Here is a 22,631-nt window from a genome sequence, read left to right on the forward strand (position 1 = left end):
TGAATTACACAATTACAAATATATGGGAAGGAATATATTTAGACACAAGAATATACCAATTACACGTATTCTGTGCATTAAGGAAGTGATTCCACACGGAGATGGTCAATCTCAACTGTCCAGTCCGTGACCGCGTGACCTGATCAATCCAATCTACTGCTGAGGCCTGGCGTGTTGACAAACAGCGTTTGGACTTTGAGGGTCGGCTGCGTATGTGCAGATTATCCCAATCAACACGCAAACCCAACAGAGATTTTAACTTCACCCGATGCACAAAATCACAGTGTTTGATTATACAGACATAATAATAATAATAATAATTTAGGACCTGCTCCGAGGTCACCATTTGGCACACATGCGAACCATGCATACAATGCGTATCTGCGATTAACCCATCCCGTCGTCCTTCCCCCCCAAGGGCAGCCGGGAGCAGACAGGCGCCACGTGAGCCGCGCCAGGGGACCAATCCAAGTGATCCTGTCCGTCTTCGTCAAGGACGCCACAGCGTTAGCGATCTTGTTGTTGTGCATGTTTTTCCATTGGGTTTATCTTATCGGGGGGGGAAACCCTTGCGAGCACGGGGAGAACATGCAAACTCCACACAGAAAGGCCTGGGAGATACCCCACCTGGGTAACTGGCATCATGGAAACCTGGTCCCCAAGCGGGATTCGAACCCTTCGAACCTTCTTGCTGTGAGGCGACAGTGTTAACCACTACACCACCGTGCCGCATATCAACATATATGTTGATATGTTGCCTTCGGACCCCAGACCCTCCAGGCTATCCAGCCCCTTCCCGACCACCAGCCCTGCCCCCGGCACACTCCACACAACTCAAACAGGGCACATGGTTAGGACAAAGCACTAATCATATGAGCAACTGAACGGGTCATATACAGTAGACACTGAATGGCGATATGGACGACGGCAAATACAAGGCATAAAATCAAAATATGGGAAGAACTGCCTGGTATTTTGTTGAAGGACCCAAAACCATGTACACATGTATTAAAGTTTTAGAGTACTTTAAAAGTTACCTCTGGGGGGAATGTATGTATGTATCCGCATTTCACTGTATGCCCAGCTGGTACAGTATGTATATGAAATAAACCTCTTGAATCTACTCTTTTTGAGAAAAGGTTTTCCAGGAGTTTTTCTTGACAATCCAAGACAGCACTTGCTCACAAACGGTCATATAATTTACCAGTAGGCCTAGTATTGACACATTTAAACTACATTTTATTCATCCTTTTGTGTGTGTCTCATGTTCATTGCAGGTGACTGCTACCCGTAACAAATAAAATGTATGTTTTGTAGTCATTACATCAGGATTTTACAGCACTTTAAATAAGAGGAGAATATAAGCTTGTCAAATACCATGTTGGGTCAAAACAAAGGGAGCGTGGCCCAACATTGGGCGGTAGTACTGCTATAATCCTACCAACAGTTGAGTTTCAATCAAAATGCACACCTAGGGGCTAAAATACAATTGTACATTTCCAGGACAACATCATGTTTCTTCCAGGATATTTGGTAATTTTCCAGGTTTTCCATGACTGGAAATCTAGTGTCTGAATTTCCAGGACGAGTGTGAACCCTGCCTGACCCTGGACACTAAAGACTTCTCCCCAGAGGAGCTGTCTGTCAAGCAGGTGGGCAGGAAGCTGAGTCAGTGGGAAGACAGAGGAGAAGCAGGGGGAGGGGAAAAGCTCCTACTCTTACAGACGGCAGGAGTTCAGACAGGAGTTTGATCTGCCGGAAGGGGTGGATCCTGAGGCCGTCACCTGCTCCCTGGCTCAGGACGGGAGGCTCCACATCCAGGCAGCAAAGCCTCCATCTGCTGAGGAGGCTGAGAGAGTGGTTGCCATCAGATGTTGCCTGGAGAAGACCAGACACCAACACCACAGTTCCTCAGCACACAGACAGAGGGAAGCACCACACAGACGGACTCTAGCAACAAACAGGACACTGATGGACTCGTAATGTTTTATGTCTCTGACCAAATTTGTACAAATGTGTATTTCATAACTTCTACTGTATCCAAACAATGACATAATTTTGGTTTTATATGAATGCATTCGATCAATAAACATTCTGGAAATTGAAGGAACCACATGCTTCCTTTTGTTTGACTCACGTCTCACTCACTCACGTTTGTATATATTTTTTTATGATCTCTTTTTCTTACACAGTACGGTATATGTGTATGTCTTGTATGTCATAAATGTCTGATTAATGGAAAATGGAGGACCCTTATGTAAACAAGACTAAAGTATTTTTCTGGTCTTCATCCTCTTAGCAGTTGTTAGTATTGAGCTGTACTGTATTATACACATTCTGCAATCTGTTAATAAAGTTTTTGTGGTAACCTCTATTGATAATAAAGCCACACGACACGCTTGTGATCCCTTTGGTTTGGTAGTTTACTGGAAACGGGAGCATGGAAGGTTTATACAATAAACAGGTGCGTCTTACACTCAGCGCACGTTAGTTATACAGGTAAGAACTCAGGCACCGGATACGGAAATACCTCACGGCTATATCTGTAGTCACTCTGTCTGAGTGTTAACTTCTCTTGGGGACACAGACACCTCTCCTGGTGAGTCTGTCACTGGTACAGTCACTGGCAAACAACATTCTCCAATAGTCTGTTGAGTTCCACACGGGTATCCACCATGGTGCGATCTGTCTCTGAACTTGTGTCGTGGCGTAGGCGTGCATGGTCCTGGGCCCTCATTCATCAACGTGACGTAGAAAATGTTCTATTTCCATACTTAAGCACAGAATTTAGAATGTGTGCACGCACAAAAAAAACGGGACTTATCACACGTGCGTACACAGGTCCTACGCACACCTGTCTTGATAAATATGACTTTGATCCTACGTTTGAGCTCGTGCACTGTTTTAAGTATTTGCATACCAGAACCGCCCCGATTAACCATATACGGTAATGGAACACCCCCATGAAATGTGGAAAAGTGGACTAACCCGAGCGAACTGTGAGAGACTTCACTGGAGCGAGATTGATCCCCGAGGTCCAACCAACAAATTGAATGTATAATCTTCGGTGCGCCGGGAGCCAAGGATGTTGACTGACCCAGTCCTGCTACAGAACCAGCACATTGACAGAAATAAATGACAAGAGATGACCCGACATTAAGCACTGTAATGACTGAAATTAAATCAATTTCAGCACGCCAACTCTGCGCTCTACAATGCCTATTGTGTGCGCTCGTCATGAGCCTGTGGTTCTGATCAGAGTCATTATGGCTTCAGTGGATAACCCTGATCTACATTGTGATGTTTTAGATACCCCAGTAATAACATTACAATTGAATTAAATACAATTAGGCCTGAATGAGACTCCGGCCACCGGCACATTATCAGCCAAAATGCGCGTTTATTGATGGAGCAAACTCTGAGAGATTGTTCACAGAGGCGCTGCCGAACCAAGATATAATATGATGTGTATAATATAATGTGTGTAGAGGCATATGATACAATCTATTTTGTTGTTGGTATTAGGTAGCCTATGAATTACATATAATAGCAGCCAGCCTACATTATGCAACAGTAACTTGCGCATATATAACACACAGCCCTGCGAAGCCTGCATACAGTAAACTAACTTGATCATTAATCTAGGTGTTGTATCTTTACGCTTATGAAAACATTAAATAATATGTATAGGCTATAGGCCGCCTATATTCTCAAATGGCATAATGGCTATCCGAGTCCTCGATATCCTCGCGGACGGACCAGTATTTATATGATCATATCGATCATATTCATATCATAGTTTACTCTATCAGCCTACCAGCATGTAATACGTTCTTTGTTAGAACTCAACTCGTTATTATTTTGTTCATAGATTGCAGAAATACGGGAACGTTTTGATTTAGGCTTTGACATTGTAAAACTAAATAAGTGAAATTCTGTAATATCACCCACACGATATATGCTCTGTGTCCAGAGCATGTATGCTTTTCATTGTTCCCGCATGAGCCCGTTATAATTACACTACTGTCGCTATTTTACAATGAACTATAATGAATTACGGGTCATACAGAAGTTGAACACGCCAGTGTTGGTAGTAATGCACGGAAGCTTATTTCCGCGTTGAAACCAATGCATTAACTGAGGAGCGCATATGCGTAGTAACGATATTCTACCACTGGGCGTCAGCTAAGCATGCTCAGAGCTGTGCGTACACATAAGCACAAAGTCAAGTTCAAGTTAAAATAGATAAATCCCACACTTTGCTTAGAAATGGTCGTATGCACGGGTTAAGCACATATCTGTGCGTACGTCAATTTGATACATAAGGGCCCTGGTCCCCAGGCGGGAATCGAACCCTGGACCTTCTTGCTGTGAGGCGACAGTGTTAACCACTACACCACCATGTCACTTTACTGTTATGATAACATAACGATTATTCTGTATGATTCACAGTCGGCGCCAGAACCCATTTAACGGGGGGGGGGGCATATGGTAATTTCGGGGGGGGGGGGCATACATTCCCTAAATAAAATATAGGCTTCAGAAAACGAATTTTCCCGCAAACCAACACACATTTCAAAACATGAGTGCGCATAAGAGATAAGACAGTCTCTCTCTCTCTCACGTCACAAACACATTCGCGTCTCGCGCACACACACACAAATTAAACAGTATGAAATAGCCCGAGGCTGGTCTTAAATTCATTAGCAAGTGAAAGTATTATTAATAATAACAAGGGCAAGGCGGTTTAAATTAAACAGTATGAGTCGTATGACTTACCCATTAGAAGAGTTGGAGGCGGCGTGTCGTGGCACTGAATCTCCTCAGGACGGTGTCCCACTTTCGCGTGAGGTCTTTCTCAAACGCCAGCTGAACCAATTGGGCCTTTCGTCTGTGGTCCGAAAAAACGTTCCGTAGCGTTGAGAACGAGTTCTCGCACACTGCGGTGGACGCGCCGAAGGTTAATGCGTGCTTGAACGCAGTCAAGAGATTTGTGGTAGTGTGACAAAATATACTTTGTGGTCCAGATCCCCTCCTCGATTGGCTGTGATTCCTTTTCCGTCTTGAAAAACTCTTTTGCAACTTCAAACTCTGCCTCAATTATAGGCGATCCATTATATTATCCATTATTATTATTATGACATATTATGATTATAGACCACGTAGCTTCTGCTGTAACAGATGCACCTGCAGCGGCAGCACCGGGCGCTTCTTGGCAGACTTGGTCTTCATGGCGCCTTACCGAAAGCTCTTCAGCGTTAGATGTTGGAGGACCGTCACCAGGAGGAGGCATTGGAGGAGGCCGTGAAGAAGCCTTAGGTGCCCCTGCCCCACCATGCAACCATTTTCGTATATCCATTTTATGTCCGTCTCCAAGAAGTGTTATATTTTACTGACTCTATTGTACTTTTCGCGCTCACTCAAGTCACGCAGTCGCGCTCTGACTACGGTACCCAACCGGTACCCTACGGTATCAACTCAACTGACCAATAACGCAATAACAAATTCAAACACACACACCAATCAGCGTGCGGTCAAACATACACTTCTTTTAAGACTTTCTTTTTGTTTAATTTCGTTTAATAATAGGCTAAATAGCCTATTTATAAGGAAAACATCTGACTTTTACTATAATAAAAAAAATAAAAATTTTAATAATTTTATTTTTTTATAATAATTGCCCATGACGTTTGGAGGGGCACAGTGCGCCATTTGGGGGGGGCATGGTACGCAAATGCCCCCCCATGGCGCCGACACTGGTATGATTGTCTAAAGTGTAATGGTGAAGTGCTTTGAGCAGGAGAAACATATAACTTATAATGTTATACAGACTCCCCAGTGGACCCCAGCCCCACTCACCCCCATCACCCTGTGTGACTCCCCAGTGGACCCCAGCCCCACTCACCCCCATCACCCTGTGTGACTCCCCAGTGGACCCCAGCCCCACTCACCCCCATCACCCTGTGTGACTCCCCCCCAGTGGACCCCAGCCCCACTCACCCCCATCACCCTGTGTGACTCCCCCCCAGTGGACCCCAGCCCCACTCACCCCCATCACCCTGTGTGACTCCCCAGTGGACCCCAGCCCCACTCAACCCCATCACCCTGTGTGACCCCCCAGTGGACCCCAGCCCCACTCACCCCCATCACCCTGTGTGACTCCCCCCCAGTGGACCCCAGCCCCACTCACCCCCATCACCCTGTGTGACTCCCCAGTGGACCCCAGCCCCACTCACCCCATCACCCTGTGTGACTCCCCAGTGGACCCCAGCCCCACTCACCCCCATCACCCTGTGTGACTCCCCAGTGGACCCCAGCCCCACTCACCCCCATCACCCTGTGTGACTCCCCAGTGGACCCCAGCCCCACTCAACCCCATCACCCTGTGTGACTCCCCAGTGGACCCCAGCCCCACTCAACCCCATCACCCTGTGTGACTCCCCAGTGGACCCCAGCCCCACTCACCCCCATCACCCTGTGTGACTCCCCCCCAGTGGACCCCAGCCCCACTCACCCCCATCACCCTGTGACTCCCCCCCAGTGGACCCCAGCCCCACTCAACCCCATCACCCTGTGTGACTCCCCAGTGGACCCCAGCCCCACTCAACCCCATCACCCTGTGTGACTCCCCCCCAGTGGACCCCAGCCCCACTCACCCCCATCACCCTGTGACTCCCCCCCAGTGGACACTGTGGAGTCCTTTTGCTTCCTGGGAACCATCATTTCCCATGACCTCAAGTGGGAGCTGAACATCAGCTGAACATCAGATAGATATGAAGGGGGGAGAACAAAAAATGTCCTTATTTGCGGACGATGTATTAGTGTATTTATCAAGCCCAGAACATTCACTTAAACAGTTATTTTTGCTTTTAGAACAATATGGGTCATTCTCAGGGTATAAATTGAATGTAACGAAAACGCAAATTCTTAGTTTTAAATATAGCCCTTCAAGAAATATAAAGACGAAATTTAAATTACAATGGGAAGCAGAATCCATGAGATATTTGGGAGTAAATATACCAAAAGATTTGTCAAATTTGTTCACCATTAACTTCCTCCCCCTGAATCAAAAGATTAAAGAAGACATAAGGAGATGGGATGCAATTCCTCTTCTGAATTTTGGATCGCGAATTGAATCGGTAAAAATGAATATTTTGCCGAGATTACTCTATCTGTTCCAGGCCCTCCCTCTAGACCTACCTGACCAAAAATTTCAGGAATGGGATAAACTTATTTCAAGGTACATCTGGCAAGGACGGAGACCTAGAATTAGATACAAGAGTCTACAACTAGCAAAGAGCAGGGGAGGGGTTGCACTTCCATGTTTGAAGGACTATTATATTGCAGCTCAATTAAGACCAATGACGTGTTGGTGTAATCCAGAATATTTTGCCAGGTGGAAGGAGATTGAGATGGCGGTAACAGCAGAGTATCCAATTCAAGCTGCAATTGGGGATAAGGCTTTGATGAATGATTTAAGGGAGATGGGAAATCCATGGATTAGTTTACCACTTAAGTTGTGGAGTAAGGTAACAGCCCCAAAAACATTAAAAGAAGCCATAAAAGTTTTGAGATGGTGTGCGTATGACCCAGAGTTCGTACCCAAAAGAATGGACGTACGGTTTAAAGGGTGGGAGACTCTAGGCCTAACAGCATATTGTACCTTTTTACATCAGGGGTCAATGAAGAGCTTTCAAGATCTGAAGGTGCAGCATGGTTTGAAAAATGAAGATTTTTACAGATATCTTCAGGTTCGGCACCATATTGAGCAACTACTGAAGCAAAGTAAACAAACACTTTCTGAAAATATTTTATTAAAAGTCTTCAGAGGGGCTTATGTCTCGAACTCGAACCAAAAATCCATCTCAAGACTCTATAAGGGATTACAACAGACGAAAGGTAATTCATTGTATGTAAAACAGAAGTGGGAAAGGGAGGGAAACCTAAATATAACAGAAGAGGAATGGGAGGATTTATGTGAAATACAATGGAAAACATCAAGTTCACCAGTATGGAGAGAATTTTGTTGGAAATCCCTGATTAGGTTCTTTAGTACTCCAGCTCAAGGGAGCCACCATACCAAATCTTCCAACTGCTGGAGACAGTGTGGCCTCTCAGAGGCAAATCATTACCACATATTCTGGTCATGTCCCTTGCTGATGCCTTTCTGGAGGGAGGTCCATACAATCTTTGAAAAAGTATTCCAGGGGGACATCCCATTTAAATTGGAAAGCCTATACTTCGGCGCCAGGCCATTAGAAAATGGGGATAGATATATATTTCAGATATTAAGTGCGGCCAGCAGGAAAGCCATCACTAGAAAGTGGTTAAGAACAGAAATTCCTACAGTGGATGATTGGATTGATATTATTTATGATATTTTTAAGATGGAAAGAATTACTTTTTCTCTTAGGTTGCAACAGGATAAGTTTAGGAAGAAATGGGAAAGATGGATAATGTACATTACACCGTTACGACCTTCATTTGTTTAAGGTGTATAGAAATGATCATTCGGGATAATTGTTAAGTGAAACTTGTGTAAATGGAGGAGAGTATCAGGAAGATGCACCCCAACATATTATTTGGTTATTTGTTTACTTTATGGTAAATGCAGATATATTGGAGAGGTACCATAACATATAATTTTGTCTTGTTGCGTTTTGTTATTTATTATTTTTTTGTTATCGTTTTTGTTTGTCTAGAAAAAAACAAGTATAGGATGTTATTGACTGTATGGGTCCTCACGCACGTAATGATACTTCTGCACTGCAACTTTTAAGTTAAGTAATAATTATTAACAATTGATGCAATTTGTACAGCAGAAGGCGAAATCAAGATATTGTTTGTATGGACCATGGTGAAAATCAATAAAAAGATAATTTCAAAAAAAGAACATCAGCTCCGTCCTCAAGAAAGCACAGCAGAGGATGTACAAAATAAATGCAACCTGCCAAAGACAAAACTTTTACACAGGGGACCCTGATGTAAACAAGACCAAAGTCTTTCTCTGGTCTGCATCCCCTTAACAATTGTGTGTATTGAGCCGTACTGTATTGTACCCATTCTGCAATCTGTTAAATAAAGTTTTCATTCATTCATTCATCATTGAGTCCATCCTCACCTCCTCCATCACAGTATGGTACGCTGCAGCCACAGCCAAGGACCAAGGCAGGCTGCAGCGTGTCATCCACTCTGCTGAGAAGGTGATCGGCTGCAATCTGCCATCTCTCCAGGAACTGTACGCCTCTCCAGAACTCAGAAGCCTGCAGGTAAGATTGTGGCCGACCCCTACCACCCCGGCCCGGTCACAACCTGTTGGAGTCACTCCCCTCCGACCCCTACCACCCCGGTCACAACCTGTTGGAGTCACTCCCCTCCGACCCCTACCACCCCGGTCACAACCTGTTGGAGTCACTCCCCTCTGACCCCTACCACCCCGGTCACAACCTATTGGAGACACTCCCCTCCGACCCCTACCACCCCGGTCACAACCTGTTGGAGTCACTCCCCTCCGACCCCTACCACCCCGGTCACAACCTGTTTGAGTCACTCCCCTCCGACTCCTACCACCCCGGTCACAACCTGTCTGAGTCACTCCCCTCTGACCCCTACCACCCCGGTCACAACCTGTCTGAGTCACTCCCCTCCGACCCCTACCACCCCGGTCACAACCTGTTGGAGACACTCCCCTCTGACCCCTACCACCCCGGTCACAACCTGTTGGAGACACTCCCCTCCGACCCCTACCACCCCGGTCACAACCTGTTGGAGACACTCCCCTCCGACCCCTACCACCCCGGTCACAACCTGTTTGAGTCACTCCCCTCCGACCCCTACCACCCCGGTCACAACCTGTTGGAGTCACTCCCCTCTGACCCCTACCACCCCGGTCACAACCTGTCTGAGTCACTCCCCTCCGACCCCTACCACCCCGGTCACAACCTGTTGGAGACACTCCCCTCTGACCCCTACTACCCCGGTCACAACCTGTCTGAGTCACTCCCCTCTGACCCCTACCACCCCGGTCACAACCTGTCTGAGTCACTCCCCTCCGACCCCTACCACCCCGGTCACAACCTGTTGGAGACACTCCCCTCCGACCCCTACCACCCCGGTCACAACCTGTCTGAGTCACTCCCCTCCGACCCCTACCACCCCGGTCACAACCTGTTGGAGTCACTCCCCTCCGACCCCTACCACCCCGGTCACAACCTGTTTGAGTCACTCCCCTCTGACCCCTACCACCCCGGTCACAACCTGTTGGAGTCACTCCCCTCTGACCCCTACCACCCCGGTCACAACCTATTGGAGACACTCCCCTCCGACCCCTACCACCCCGGTCACAACCTGTTTGAGTCACTCCCCTCCGACCCCTACCACCCCGGTCACAACCTGTTTGAGTCACTCCCCTCCGACTCCTACCACCCCGGTCACAACCTGTCTGAGTCACTCCCCTCCGACCCCTACCACCCCGGTCACAACCTGTTGGAGACACTCCCCTCTGACCCCTACCACCCCGGTCACAACCTGTTGGAGACACTCCCCTCCGACCCCTACCACCCCGGTCACAACCTGTTGGAGACACTCCCCTCTGACCCCTACTACCCCGGTCACAACCTGTCTGAGTCACTCCCCTCTGACCCCTACCACCCCGGTCACAACCTGTCTGAGTCACTCCCCTCCGACCCCTACCACCCCGGTCACAACCTGTTGGAGTCACTCCCCTCCGACCCCTACCACCCTGGTCACAACCTGTTGGAGACACTCCCCTCTGACCCCTACCACCCCGGTCACAACCTGTTGGAGTCACTCCCCTCCGACCCCTACCACCCCGGTCACAACCTGTTTGAGTCACTCCCCTCTGACCCCTACCACCCCGGTCACAACCTGTTGGAGACACTCCCCTCTGACCCCTACCACCCCGGTCAAAACCTGTTGGAGTCACTCCCCTCCGACCCCTACCACCCCGGTCACAACCTGTTTGAGTCACTCCCCTCTGGCAGGAGGCTGTGGTCCATCAGGGCCAAAACCTCACGCCACAAGAACAGTTTCTTCCCCGCTGCAGTGAGCCTCATCAACAAGGCTCGGGACCCTCACTGACACCCCCCCACTGTGTTACATTAACACACCCTACTGGACTATATACTTGCCCACCGCATTGTTACTCATTCTAATTAGTGTATATAATTGTATAATTGACCACATCTGCCCAGTTGCACAGCCCTGACCTACTCATATTCCTATTTTATTTGTACTTATAATTTTACTATCTATTGAGCTATATTTAATTTAGTTTATATTCCACATAATTGTATTCAACCTCTTATACAGTCGTACAGCCCTGGCCTATATTTTATTTCATAAATATATTATTCTATTGTGCTTAACTTAGCTCATATTTCATTTTATTTTACTCAACCACTTTATTGTTTTATCTGTTTGTTAATGTCTGTCCGCTAATGTCGCACCAGTAACGTCCAAAGCAAATTCCTTGTATGTGAAAAGTATACTTGGCAATAAAGGCCTTTCTGATTCTGATTCTGGGTTACAGTATAAAAATACCGTTTTGTGCAGTAACTGAAGCTGCCACTAGGGGGTGCTGCCGCACCCCCTTCCTACGTCTCTGAACCCCTGTGATAGACTGCACTATAGTGCTTGTGTCTTTATGATAGTACAAACAAAATATATGGTTACAATATTTGAAGTTTAATCATTACAGTAAAGAAAAATACATACAGTAATGCTCTGTATTGTACAGTAAAAATAAAAACAGTTATAGGGGCGACAGGGGCTCGGGAGGTAGAGCAGTCGTCTGGCAATCCAGAGGTTCCCGGTTCGATTCCCGTGTGTGAATGTGTGAGTGAATGGGTAAAATGTGAGTAACAAATTGTAAAGTGCTTTGGATAAAAGCGGCGCTATATAAAAAAGCAGCCATTTACCATTTATAGTAAACAAACTATTGTAAAGTAGGCAGTAAAAAAGGGTTACTTGGTGCTTTTTCAATGTTCACCCCAGTAATACAACTCACCCAACCTATGTACTACTTGCATAGTATGACTTATTACCATAGTGTCTCTACACCTGTATCACTGTACATATTAATACTACAACTGTCCTTGAGCAAGACACTTAACCCCTAACTGCTCCCGATGAGCAGGTCGGCACCTCGCATGGTCGCCTCCACCGTCTGTGAGTGAACGTGTGAGTGAACGGGTGAATGTGAGGAACAACATTGTATATTATATTATATAAATGCACCATTTACAAGGTGCTTTTGTGTGTCTGCTCATGTGATAATTCAGACTCTGTCAGTGTTCTGTTTGCCCGGTGGAAGTAGCTGTTCAGTGGTCTGTTGGACCTGAGACTGTAGTAGCTGTTCAGTGTTCTGTTGGACCTGAGACTGTAGTAGCTGTTCAGTGTTCTGTTGGACCTGAGACTGTAGTAGCTGCTGTTCAGTGTTCTGTTGGACCTGAGACTGTAGTAGCTGCTGTTCGGTGTTCTGTTGGACCTGACACTGTAGTAGCTGCTGTTCAGTGTTCTGTTGGACCTGAGACTGTAGTAGCTGTTCAGTGTTCTGTTGGACCTGAGACTGTAGTAGCTGTTCAGTGTTCTGTTGGACCTGAGACTGTAGTAGCTGCTCAGTGTTCTGTTGGACTTGAGACTGTAGTAGCTGTTCAGTGTTCTGTTGGACCTGAGACTGTAGTAGCTGCTGTTCAGTGTTCTGTTGGACCTGAGACTGTAGTAGCGGCTGTTCAGTGTTCTGTTGGACCTGAGACTGTAGTAGCTGTTCAGTGTTCTGTTGGACCTGAGACTGTAGTAGCTGCTGTTCAGTGTTCTGTTGGACCTGAGACTGTAGTAGCTGTTCAGTGTTCTGTTGGACCTGAGACTGTAGTAGCTGTTCAGTGTTCTGTTGGACCTGAGACTGTAGTAGCTGCTGTTCAGTGTTCTGTTGGACCTGAGACTGTAGTAGCTGTTCAGTGTTCTGTTGGACCTGAGACTGTAGTAGCTGCTGTTCAGTGTTCTGTTGGACCTGAGACTGTAGTAGCTGTTCAGTGTTCTGTTGGACCTGAGACTGTAGTAGCTGTTCAGTGTTCCGTTGGACCTGAGACTGTAGTAGCTGTTCAGTGTTCTGTTGGACCTGAGACTGTAGTAGCTGTTCAGTGTTCTGTTGGACCTGAGACTGTAGTAGCTGTTCAGTGTTCTGTTGGACCTGAGACTGTAGTAGCTGTTCAGTGTTCTGTTGGACCTGACACTGTAGTAGCTGCTGTTCAGTGTTCTGTTGGACCTGAGACTGTAGTAGCTGTTCAGTGTTCTGTTGGACCTGAGACTGTAGTAGCTGTTCAGTGTTCTGTTGGACCTGAGACTGTAGTAGCTGTTCAGTGTTCTGTTGGACCTGAGACTGTAGTAGCTGCTGTTCAGTGTTCTGTTGGACCTGAGACTGTAGTAGCTGTTCAGTGTTCTGTTGGACCTGAGACTGTAGTAGCTGTTCAGTGTTCTGTTGGACCTGAGACTGTAGTAGCTGTTCAGTGTTCTGTTGGACTTGAGACTGTAGTAGCTGTTCAGTGTTCTGTTGGACCTGAGACTGTAGTAGCTGTTCAGTGTTCTGTTGGACCTGAGACTGTAGTAGCTGCTGTTCAGTGTTCTGTTGGACCTGAGACTGTAGTAGCTGTTCAGTGTTCTGTTGGACCTGAGACTGTAGTAGCTGTTCAGTGTTCTGTTGGACCTGAGACTGTAGTAGCTGTTCAGTGTTCTGTTGGACCTGAGACTGTAGTAGCTGTTCAGTGTTCTGTTGGACCTGAGACTGTAGTAGCTGCTGTTCAGTGTTCTGTTGGACCTGAGACTGTAGTAGCTGCTGTTCAGTGTTCTGTTGGACCTGAGACTGTAGTAGCTGCTGTTCAGTGTTCTGTTGGACCTGAGACTGTAGTAGCTGCTGTTCAGTGTTCTGTTGGACCTGAGACTGTAGTAGCTGTTCAGTGTTCTGTTGGACCTGAGACTGTAGTAGCTGTTCAGTGTTCTGTTGGACCTGAGACTGTAGTAGCTGTTCAGTGTTCTGTTGGACCCGTGACTGTAGTAGCTGTTCAGTGTTCTGTTGGACCTGAGACTGTAGTAGCTGTTCAGTGTTCTGTTGGACCTGAGACTGTAGTAGCTGTTCAGTGTTCTGTTGGACCTGAGACTGTAGTAGCTGTTCAGTGTTCTGTTGGACCTGAGACTGTAGTAGCTGTTCAGTGTTCTGTTGGACCTGAGACTGTAGTAGCTGTTGTTCAGTGTTCTGTTGGACCTGAGACTGTAGTAGCTGTTCAGTGTTCTGTTGGACCTGAGAGTGTAGTAGCTGTTCAGTGTTCTGTTGGACCTGAGAGTGTAGTAGCTGTTCAGTGTTCTGTTGGACCTGAGACTGTAGTAGCTGCTGTTCAGTGTTCTGTTGGACTTGAGACTGTAGTAGCTGTTCAGTGTTCTGTTGGACCTGAGACTGTAGTAGCTGTTCAGTGTTCTGTTGGACCTGAGACTGTAGTAGCTGCTGTTCAGTGTTCTGTTGGACCTGAGACTGTAGTAGCTGTTCAGTGTTCTGTTGGACCTGAGACTGTAGTAGCTGCTGTTCAGTGTTCTGTTGGACCTGAGACTGTAGTAGCTGTTCAGTGTTCTGTTGGACCTGAGACTGTAGTAGCTGTTCAGTGTTCTGTTGGACCTGAGACTGTAGTAGCTGTTCAGTGTTCTGTTGGACCTGACACTGTAGTAGCTGTTCAGTGTTCTGTTGGACCTGAGACTGTAGTAGCTGTTCAGTGTTCTGTTGGACCTGAGACTGTAGTAGCTGCTGTTCAGTGTTCTGTTGGACCTGAGACTGTAGTAGCTGTTCAGTGTTCTGTTGGACCTGAGACTGTAGTAGCTGCTCAGTGTTCTGTTGGACCTGAGACTGTAGTAGCTGTTCAGTGTTCTGTTGGACCTGAGACTGTAGTAGCTGCTGTTCAGTGTTCTGTTGGACCTGAGACTGTAGTAGCTGCTGTTAAGTGTTCTGTTGGACCTGAGACTGTAGTAGCTGTTCAGTGTTCTGTTGGACCTGAGACTGTAGTAGCTGCTGTTCAGTGTTCTGTTGGACCTGAGACGGTAGTAGCTGTTCAGTGTTCTGTTGGACCTGAGACTGTAGTAGCTGTTCAGTGTTCTGTTGGACATGAGACTGTAGTAGCTGTTCAGTGTTCTGTTGGACCTGAGACTGTAGTAGCTGTTCAGTGTTCTGTTGGACCTGAGACTGTAGTAGCTGTTCAGTGTTCTGTTGGACCTGAGACTGTAGTAGCTGTTCAGTGTTCTGTTGGACCTGAAACTGTAGTAGCTGTTCAGTGTTCTGTTGGACTTGAGACTGTAGTAGCTGTTCAGTGTTCTGTTGGACCTGAGACTGTAGTAGCTGCTGTTCAGTGTTCTGTTGGACCTGAGACTGTAGTAGCTTCTCAGTGTTCTGTTGGACCTGAGACTGTAGTAGCTGTTCAGTGTTCTGTTGGACCTGAGACTGTAGTAGCTGTTCAGTGTTCTGTTGGACTTGAGACTGTAGTAGCTGTTCAGTGTTCTGTTGGACCTGAGACTGTAGTAGCTGCTGTTCAGCGTTCTGTTGGACCTGAGACTGTAGTAGCTGCTGTTCAGTGTTCTGTTGGACCTGAGACTGTAGTAGCTGTTCAGTGTTCTGTTGGACCTGAGACTGTAGTAGCTGCTGTTCAGTGTTCTGTTGGACCTGAGACTGTAGTAGCTGTTCAGTGTTCTGTTGGACCTGAGACTGTAGTAGCTGCTGTTCAGTGTTCTGTTGGACCTGAGACTGTAGTAGCTTCTCAGTGTTCTGTTGGACCTGAGAGTGTAGTAGCTGCTGTTCAGTGTTCTGTTGGACCTGAGACTGTAGTAGCTGTTCAGTGTTCTGTTGGACCTGAGACTGTAGTAGCTGTTCAGTGTTCTGTTGGACCTGAGACTGTAGTAGCTGTTCAGTGTTCTGTTGGACCTGAGACTGTAGTAGCTGTTCAGTGTTCTGTTGGACCTGAGACTGTAGTAGCTGCTGTTCAGTGTTCTGTTGGACCTGAGACTGTAGTAGCTGTTCAGTGTTCTGTTGGACCTGAGACTGTAGTAGCTGTTCAGTGTTCTGTTGGACCTGAGACTGTAGTAGCTGCTGTTCAGTGTTCTGTTGGACCTGAGACTGTAGTAGCTGTTCAGTGTTCTGTTGGACCTGAGACTGTAGTAGCTGTTCAGTGTTCTGTTGGACCTGAGACTGTAGTAGCTGTTGTTCAGTGTTCTGTTGGACCTGAAACTGTAGTAACTGTTCAGAGTTCTGTTGGACGTGAGACTGTAGTAGCTGTTCAGTGTTCTGTTGGACCTGAAACTGTAGTAACTGTTCAGAGTTCTGTTGGACGTGAGACTGTAGTAGCTGTTCAGTGTTCTGTTGGACCTGAGACTGTAGTAGCTGTTCAGTGTTCTGTTGGACCTGAGACTGTAGTAGCTGTTCAGTGTTCTGTTGGACCTGAGACTGTAGTAGCTGCTGTTCAGTGTTCTGTTGGACCTGAGACTGTAGTAGCTGCTGTTCAGTGTTCTGTTGGACCTGAGACTGTAGTAGCTGTTCAGTGTTCTGTTGGACCTGAGACTGTAGTAGCTGTTCAGTGTTCTGTTGGACCTGAGACTGTAGTAGCTGCTGTTCAGTGTTCTGTTGGACCTGAGACTGTAGTAGCTGCTGTTCAGTGTTCTGTTGGACCTGAGACTGTAGTAGCTGTTCAGTGTTCTGTTGGACCTGAGACTGTAGTAGCTGTTCAGTGTTCTGTTGGACCTGAGACTGTAGTAGCTGTTCAGTGTTCTGTTGGACCTGAGACTGTAGTAGCGGCTGTTCAGTGTTCTGTTGGACCTGAGACTGTAGTAGCTGCTGTTCAGTGTTCTGTTGGACCTGAGACTGTAGTAGCTGTTCAGTGTTCTGTTGGACCCGAGACTGTAGTAGCTGTTCAGTGTTCTGTTGGACCTGAGACTGTAGTAGCTGTTCAGTGTTCTGTTGGACCTGAGACTGTAGTAGCTGCTGTTCAGTGTTCTGTTGGACCTGAGACTGTAGTAACTGTTCAGTGTTCTGTTGGACCTGAGACTGTAGTAGCTGCTCAGTGTTCTGTTGGACCTGAGACTGTAGTAGCTGTTCAGTGTTCTGTTGGACCTGAGACTGTAGTAGCTGTTCAGTGTTCTGTTGGACCTGAGACTGTAGTAGCTGTTCAGTGTTCTGTTGGACCTGAGACTGTAGTAGCTGTTCAGTGTTCTGTTGGACCTGAGACTGTAGTAGCTGTTCAGTGTTCTGTTGGACCTGAGACTGTAGTAGCTGTTCAGTGTTCTGTTGGACCTGAGACTGTAGTAGCTGTTCAGTGTTCTGTTGGACCTGAGACTGTAGTAGCTGTTCAGTGTTCTGTTGGACCTGAGACTGTAGTAGCTGTTCAGTGTTCTGTTGGACCTGAGACTGTAGTAGCTGCTGTTCAGTGTTCTGTTGGACCTGAGACTGTAGTAGCTGCTGTTCAGTGTTCTGTTGGACCTGAGACTGTAGTAGCTGCTGTTCAGTGTTCTGTTGGACCTGAGACTGCAGTAGCTGTTCAGTGTTCTGTTGGACCTGAGACTGTAGTAGCTGCTGTTCAGTGTTCTGTTGGACCTGAGACTGTAGTAGCTGTTCAGTGTTCTGTTGGACCTGAGACTGTAGTAGCTGTTCAGTGTTCTGTTGGACCTGAGACTGTAGTAGCTGTTCAGTGTTCTGTTGGACCTGAAACTGTAGTAGCTGCTGTTCAGTGTTCTGTTGGACCTGAGACTGTAGTAGCTGTTCAGTGTTCTGTTGGACCTGAGACTGTAGTAGCTGCTGTTCAGTGTTCTGTTGGACCTGAGACTGTAGTAGCTGTTCAGTGTTCTGTTGGACCTGAGACTGTAGCTGCTGTTCAGTGTTCTGTTGGACCTGAGACTGTAGTAGCTGCTCAGTGTTCTGTTGGACCTGAGACTGTAGTAGCTGTTCAGTGTTCTGTTGGACCTGAGACTGTAGTAGCTGTTCAGTGTTCTGTTGGACCTGAGACTGTAGTAGCTGCTGTTCAGTGTTCTGTTGGACCTGAGACTGTAGTAGCTGCTGTTCAGTGTTCTGTTGGACCTGAGACTGTAGTAGCTGCTGTTCAGTGTTCTGTTGGACCTGACACTGTAGTAGCTGCTGTTCAGTGTTCTGTTGGACCTGAGACTGTAGTAGCTGTTCAGTGTTCTGTTGGACCTGAGACTGTAGTAGCTGTTCAGTGTTCTGTTGGACCTGAGACTGTAGTAGCTGCTCAGTGTTCTGTTGGACTTGAGACTGTAGTAGCTGTTCAGTGTTCTGTTGGACCTGAGACTGTAGTAGCTGCTGTTCAGTGTTCTGTTGGACCTGAGACTGTAGTAGCGGCTGTTCAGTGTTCTGTTGGACCTGAGACTGTAGTAGCTGTTCAGTGTTCTGTTGGACCTGAGACTGTAGCTGCTGTTCAGTGTTCTGTTGGACCTGAGACTGTAGTAGCTGCTCAGTGTTCTGTTGGACCTGAGACTGTAGTAGCTGTTCAGTGTTCTGTTGGACCTGAGACTGTAGTAGCTGTTCAGTGTTCTGTTGGACCTGAGACTGTAGTAGCTGCTGTTCAGTGTTCTGTTGGACCTGAGACTGTAGTAGCTGCTGTTCAGTGTTCTGTTGGACCTGAGACTGTAGTAGCTGCTGTTCAGTGTTCTGTTGGACCTGACACTGTAGTAGCTGCTGTTCAGTGTTCTGTTGGACCTGAGACTGTAGTAGCTGTTCAGTGTTCTGTTGGACCTGAGACTGTAGTAGCTGTTCAGTGTTCTGTTGGACCTGAGACTGTAGTAGCTGCTCAGTGTTCTGTTGGACTTGAGACTGTAGTAGCTGTTCAGTGTTCTGTTGGACCTGAGACTGTAGTAGCTGCTGTTCAGTGTTCTGTTGGACCTGAGACTGTAGTAGCGGCTGTTCAGTGTTCTGTTGGACCTGAGACTGTAGTAGCTGTTCAGTGTTCTGTTGGACCTGAGACTGTAGTAGCTGCTGTTCAGTGTTCTGTTGGACCTGAGACTGTAGTAGCTGTTCAGTGTTCTGTTGGACCTGAGACTGTAGTAGCTGTTCAGTGTTCTGTTGGACCTGAAACTGTAGTAGCTGCTGTTCAGTGTTCTGTTGGACCTGAGACTGTAGTAGCTGTTCAGTGTTCTGTTGGACCTGAGACTGTAGTAGCTGCTGTTCAGTGTTCTGTTGGACCTGAGACTGTAGTAGCTGTTCAGTGTTCTGTTGGACCTGAGACTGTAGCTGCTGTTCAGTGTTCTGTTGGACCTGAGACTGTAGTAGCTGCTCAGTGTTCTGTTGGACCTGAGACTGTAGTAGCTGTTCAGTGTTCTGTTGGACCTGAGACTGTAGTAGCTGTTCAGTGTTCTGTTGGACCTGAGACTGTAGTAGCTGCTGTTCAGTGTTCTGTTGGACCTGAAACTGTAGTAGCTGCTGTTCAGTGTTCTGTTGGACCTGAGACTGTAGTAGCTGTTCAGTGTTCTGTTGGACCTGAGACTGTAGTAGCTGCTGTTCAGTGTTCTGTTGGACCTGAGACTGTAGTAGCTGTTCAGTGTTCTGTTGGACCTGAGACTGTAGTAGCTGTTCAGTGTTCTGTTGGACCTGAGACTGTAGTAGCTGCTCAGTGTTCTGTTGGACTTGAGACTGTAGTAGCTGTTCAGTGTTCTGTTGGACCTGAGACTGTAGTAGCTGCTGTTCAGTGTTCTGTTGGACCTGAGACTGTAGTAGCGGCTGTTCAGTGTTCTGTTGGACCTGAGACTGTAGTAGCTGTTCAGTGTTCTGTTGGACCTGAGACTGTAGTAGCTGCTGTTCAGTGTTCTGTTGGACCTGAGACTGTAGTAGCTGTTCAGTGTTCTGTTGGACCTGAGACTGTAGTAGCTGTTCAGTGTTCTGTTGGACCTGAGACTGTAGTAGCTGCTGTTCAGTGTTCTGTTGGACCTGAGACTGTAGTAGCTGTTCAGTGTTCTGTTGGACCTGAGACTGTAGTAGCTGCTGTTCAGTGTTCTGTTGGACCTGAGACTGTAGTAGCTGTTCAGTGTTCTGTTGGACCTGAGACTGTAGCTGCTGTTCAGTGTTCTGTTGGACCTGAGACTGTAGTAGCTGCTCAGTGTTCTGTTGGACCTGAGACTGTAGTAGCTGTTCAGTGTTCTGTTGGACCTGAGACTGTAGTAGCTGTTCAGTGTTCTGTTGGACCTGAGACTGTAGTAGCTGCTGTTCAGTGTTCTGTTGGACCTGAAACTGTAGTAGCTGCTGTTCAGTGTTCTGTTGGACCTGAGACTGTAGTAGCTGTTCAGTGTTCTGTTGGACCTGAGACTGTAGTAGCTGCTGTTCAGTGTTCTGTTGGACCTGAGACTGTAGTAGCTGTTCAGTGTTCTGTTGGACCTGAGACTGTAGCTGCTGTTCAGTGTTCTGTTGGACCTGAGACTGTAGTAGCTGCTCAGTGTTCTGTTGGACCTGAGACTGTAGTAGCTGTTCAGTGTTCTGTTGGACCTGAGACTGTAGTAGCTGTTCAGTGTTCTGTTGGACCTGAGACTGTAGCTTCTGTTCAGTGTTCTGTTGGACCTGAGACTGTAGTAGCTGCTCAGTGTTCTGTTGGACCTGAGACTGTAGCTGCTGTTCAGTGTTCTGTTGGACCTGAGACTGTAGTAGCTGCTCAGTGTTCTGTTGGACCTGAGACTGTAGTAGCTGTTCAGTGTTCTGTTGGACCTGAGACTGTAGTAGCTGTTCAGTGTTCTGTTGGACCTGAGACTGTAGTAGCTGCTGTTCAGTGTTCTGTTGGACCTGAGACTGTAGTAGCTGCTGTTCAGTGTTCTGTTGGACCTGAGACTGTAGTAGCTGCTGTTCAGTGTTCTGTTGGACCTGACACTGTAGTAGCTGCTGTTCAGTGTTCTGTTGGACCTGAGACTGTAGTAGCTGTTCAGTGTTCTGTTGGACCTGAGACTGTAGTAGCTGTTCAGTGTTCTGTTGGACCTGAGACTGTAGTAGCTGCTCAGTGTTCTGTTGGACTTGAGACTGTAGTAGCTGTTCCGTGTTCTGTTGGACCTGAGACTGTAGTAGCTGCTGTTCAGTGTTCTGTTGGACCTGAGACTGTAGTAGCGGCTGTTCAGTGTTCTGTTGGACCTGAGACTGTAGTAGCTGTTCAGTGTTCTGTTGGACCTGAGACTGTAGTAGCTGCTGTTCAGTGTTCTGTTGGACCTGAGACTGTAGTAGCTGTTCAGTGTTCTGTTGGACCTGAGACTGTAGTAGCTGTTCAGTGTTCTGTTGGACCTGAGACTGTAGTAGCTGCTGTTCAGTGTTCTGTTGGACCTGAGACTGTAGTAGCTGTTCAGTGTTCTGTTGGACCTGAGACTGTAGTAGCTGCTGTTCAGTGTTCTGTTGGACCTGAGACTGTAGTAGCTGTTCAGTGTTCTGTTGGACCTGAGACTGTAGTAGCTGTTCAGTGTTCCGTTGGACCTGAGACTGTAGTAGCTGTTCAGTGTTCTGTTGGACCTGAGACTGTAGTAGCTGTTCAGTGTTCTGTTGGACCTGAGACTGTAGTAGCTGTTCAGTGTTCTGTTGGACCTGAGACTGTAGTAGCTGTTCAGTGTTCTGTTGGACCTGAGACTGTAGTAGCTGCTGTTCAGTGTTCTGTTGGACCTGAGACTGTAGTAGCTGTTCAGTGTTCTGTTGGACCTGAGACTGTAGTAGCTGTTCAGTGTTCTGTTGGACCTGAGACTGTAGTAGCTGTTCAGTGTTCTGTTGGACCTGAGACTGTAGTAGCTGCTGTTCAGTGTTCTGTTGGACCTGAGACTGTAGTAGCTGCTGTTCAGTGTTCTGTTGGACCTGAGACTGTAGTAGCTGTTCAGTGTTCTGTTGGACCTGAGACTGTAGTAGCTGTTCAGTGTTCTGTTGGACTTGAGACTGTAGTAGCTGTTCAGTGTTCTGTTGGACCTGAGACTGTAGTAGCTGTTCAGTGTTCTGTTGGACCTGACACTGTAGTAGCTGCTGTTCAGTGTTCTGTTGGACCTGAGACTGTAGTAGCTGTTCAGTGTTCTGTTGGACCTGAGACTGTAGTAGCTGTTCAGTGTTCTGTTGGACCTGAGACTGTAGTAGCTGTTCAGTGTTCTGTTGGACCTGAGACTGTAGTAGCTGTTCAGTGTTCTGTTGGACCTGAGACTGTAGTAGCTGCTGTTCAGTGTTCTGTTGGACCTGAGACTGTAGTAGCTGCTGTTCAGTGTTCTGTTGGACCTGAGACTGTAGTAGCTGCTGTTCAGTGTTCTGTTGGACCTGAGACTGTAGTAGCTGCTGTTCAGTGTTCTGTTGGACCTGAGACTGTAGTAGCTGTTCAGTGTTCTGTTGGACCTGAGACTGTAGTAGCTGTTCAGTGTTCTGTTGGACCTGAGACTGTAGTAGCTGTTCAGTGTTCTGTTGGACCCGTGACTGTAGTAGCTGTTCAGTGTTCTGTTGGACCTGAGACTGTAGTAGCTGTTCAGTGTTCTGTTGGACCTGAGACTGTAGTAGCTGTTCAGTGTTCTGTTGGACCTGAGACTGTAGTAGCTGTTCAGTGTTCTGTTGGACCTGAGACTGTAGTAGCTGTTCAGTGTTCTGTTGGACC

This window comes from Notolepis coatsorum, assembly GCF_963971535.1.
Source record: "Notolepis coatsorum genome assembly, contig: SCAFFOLD_137, whole genome shotgun sequence".
Lineage (NCBI taxonomy): Eukaryota > Metazoa > Chordata > Actinopteri > Aulopiformes > Paralepididae > Notolepis > Notolepis coatsorum.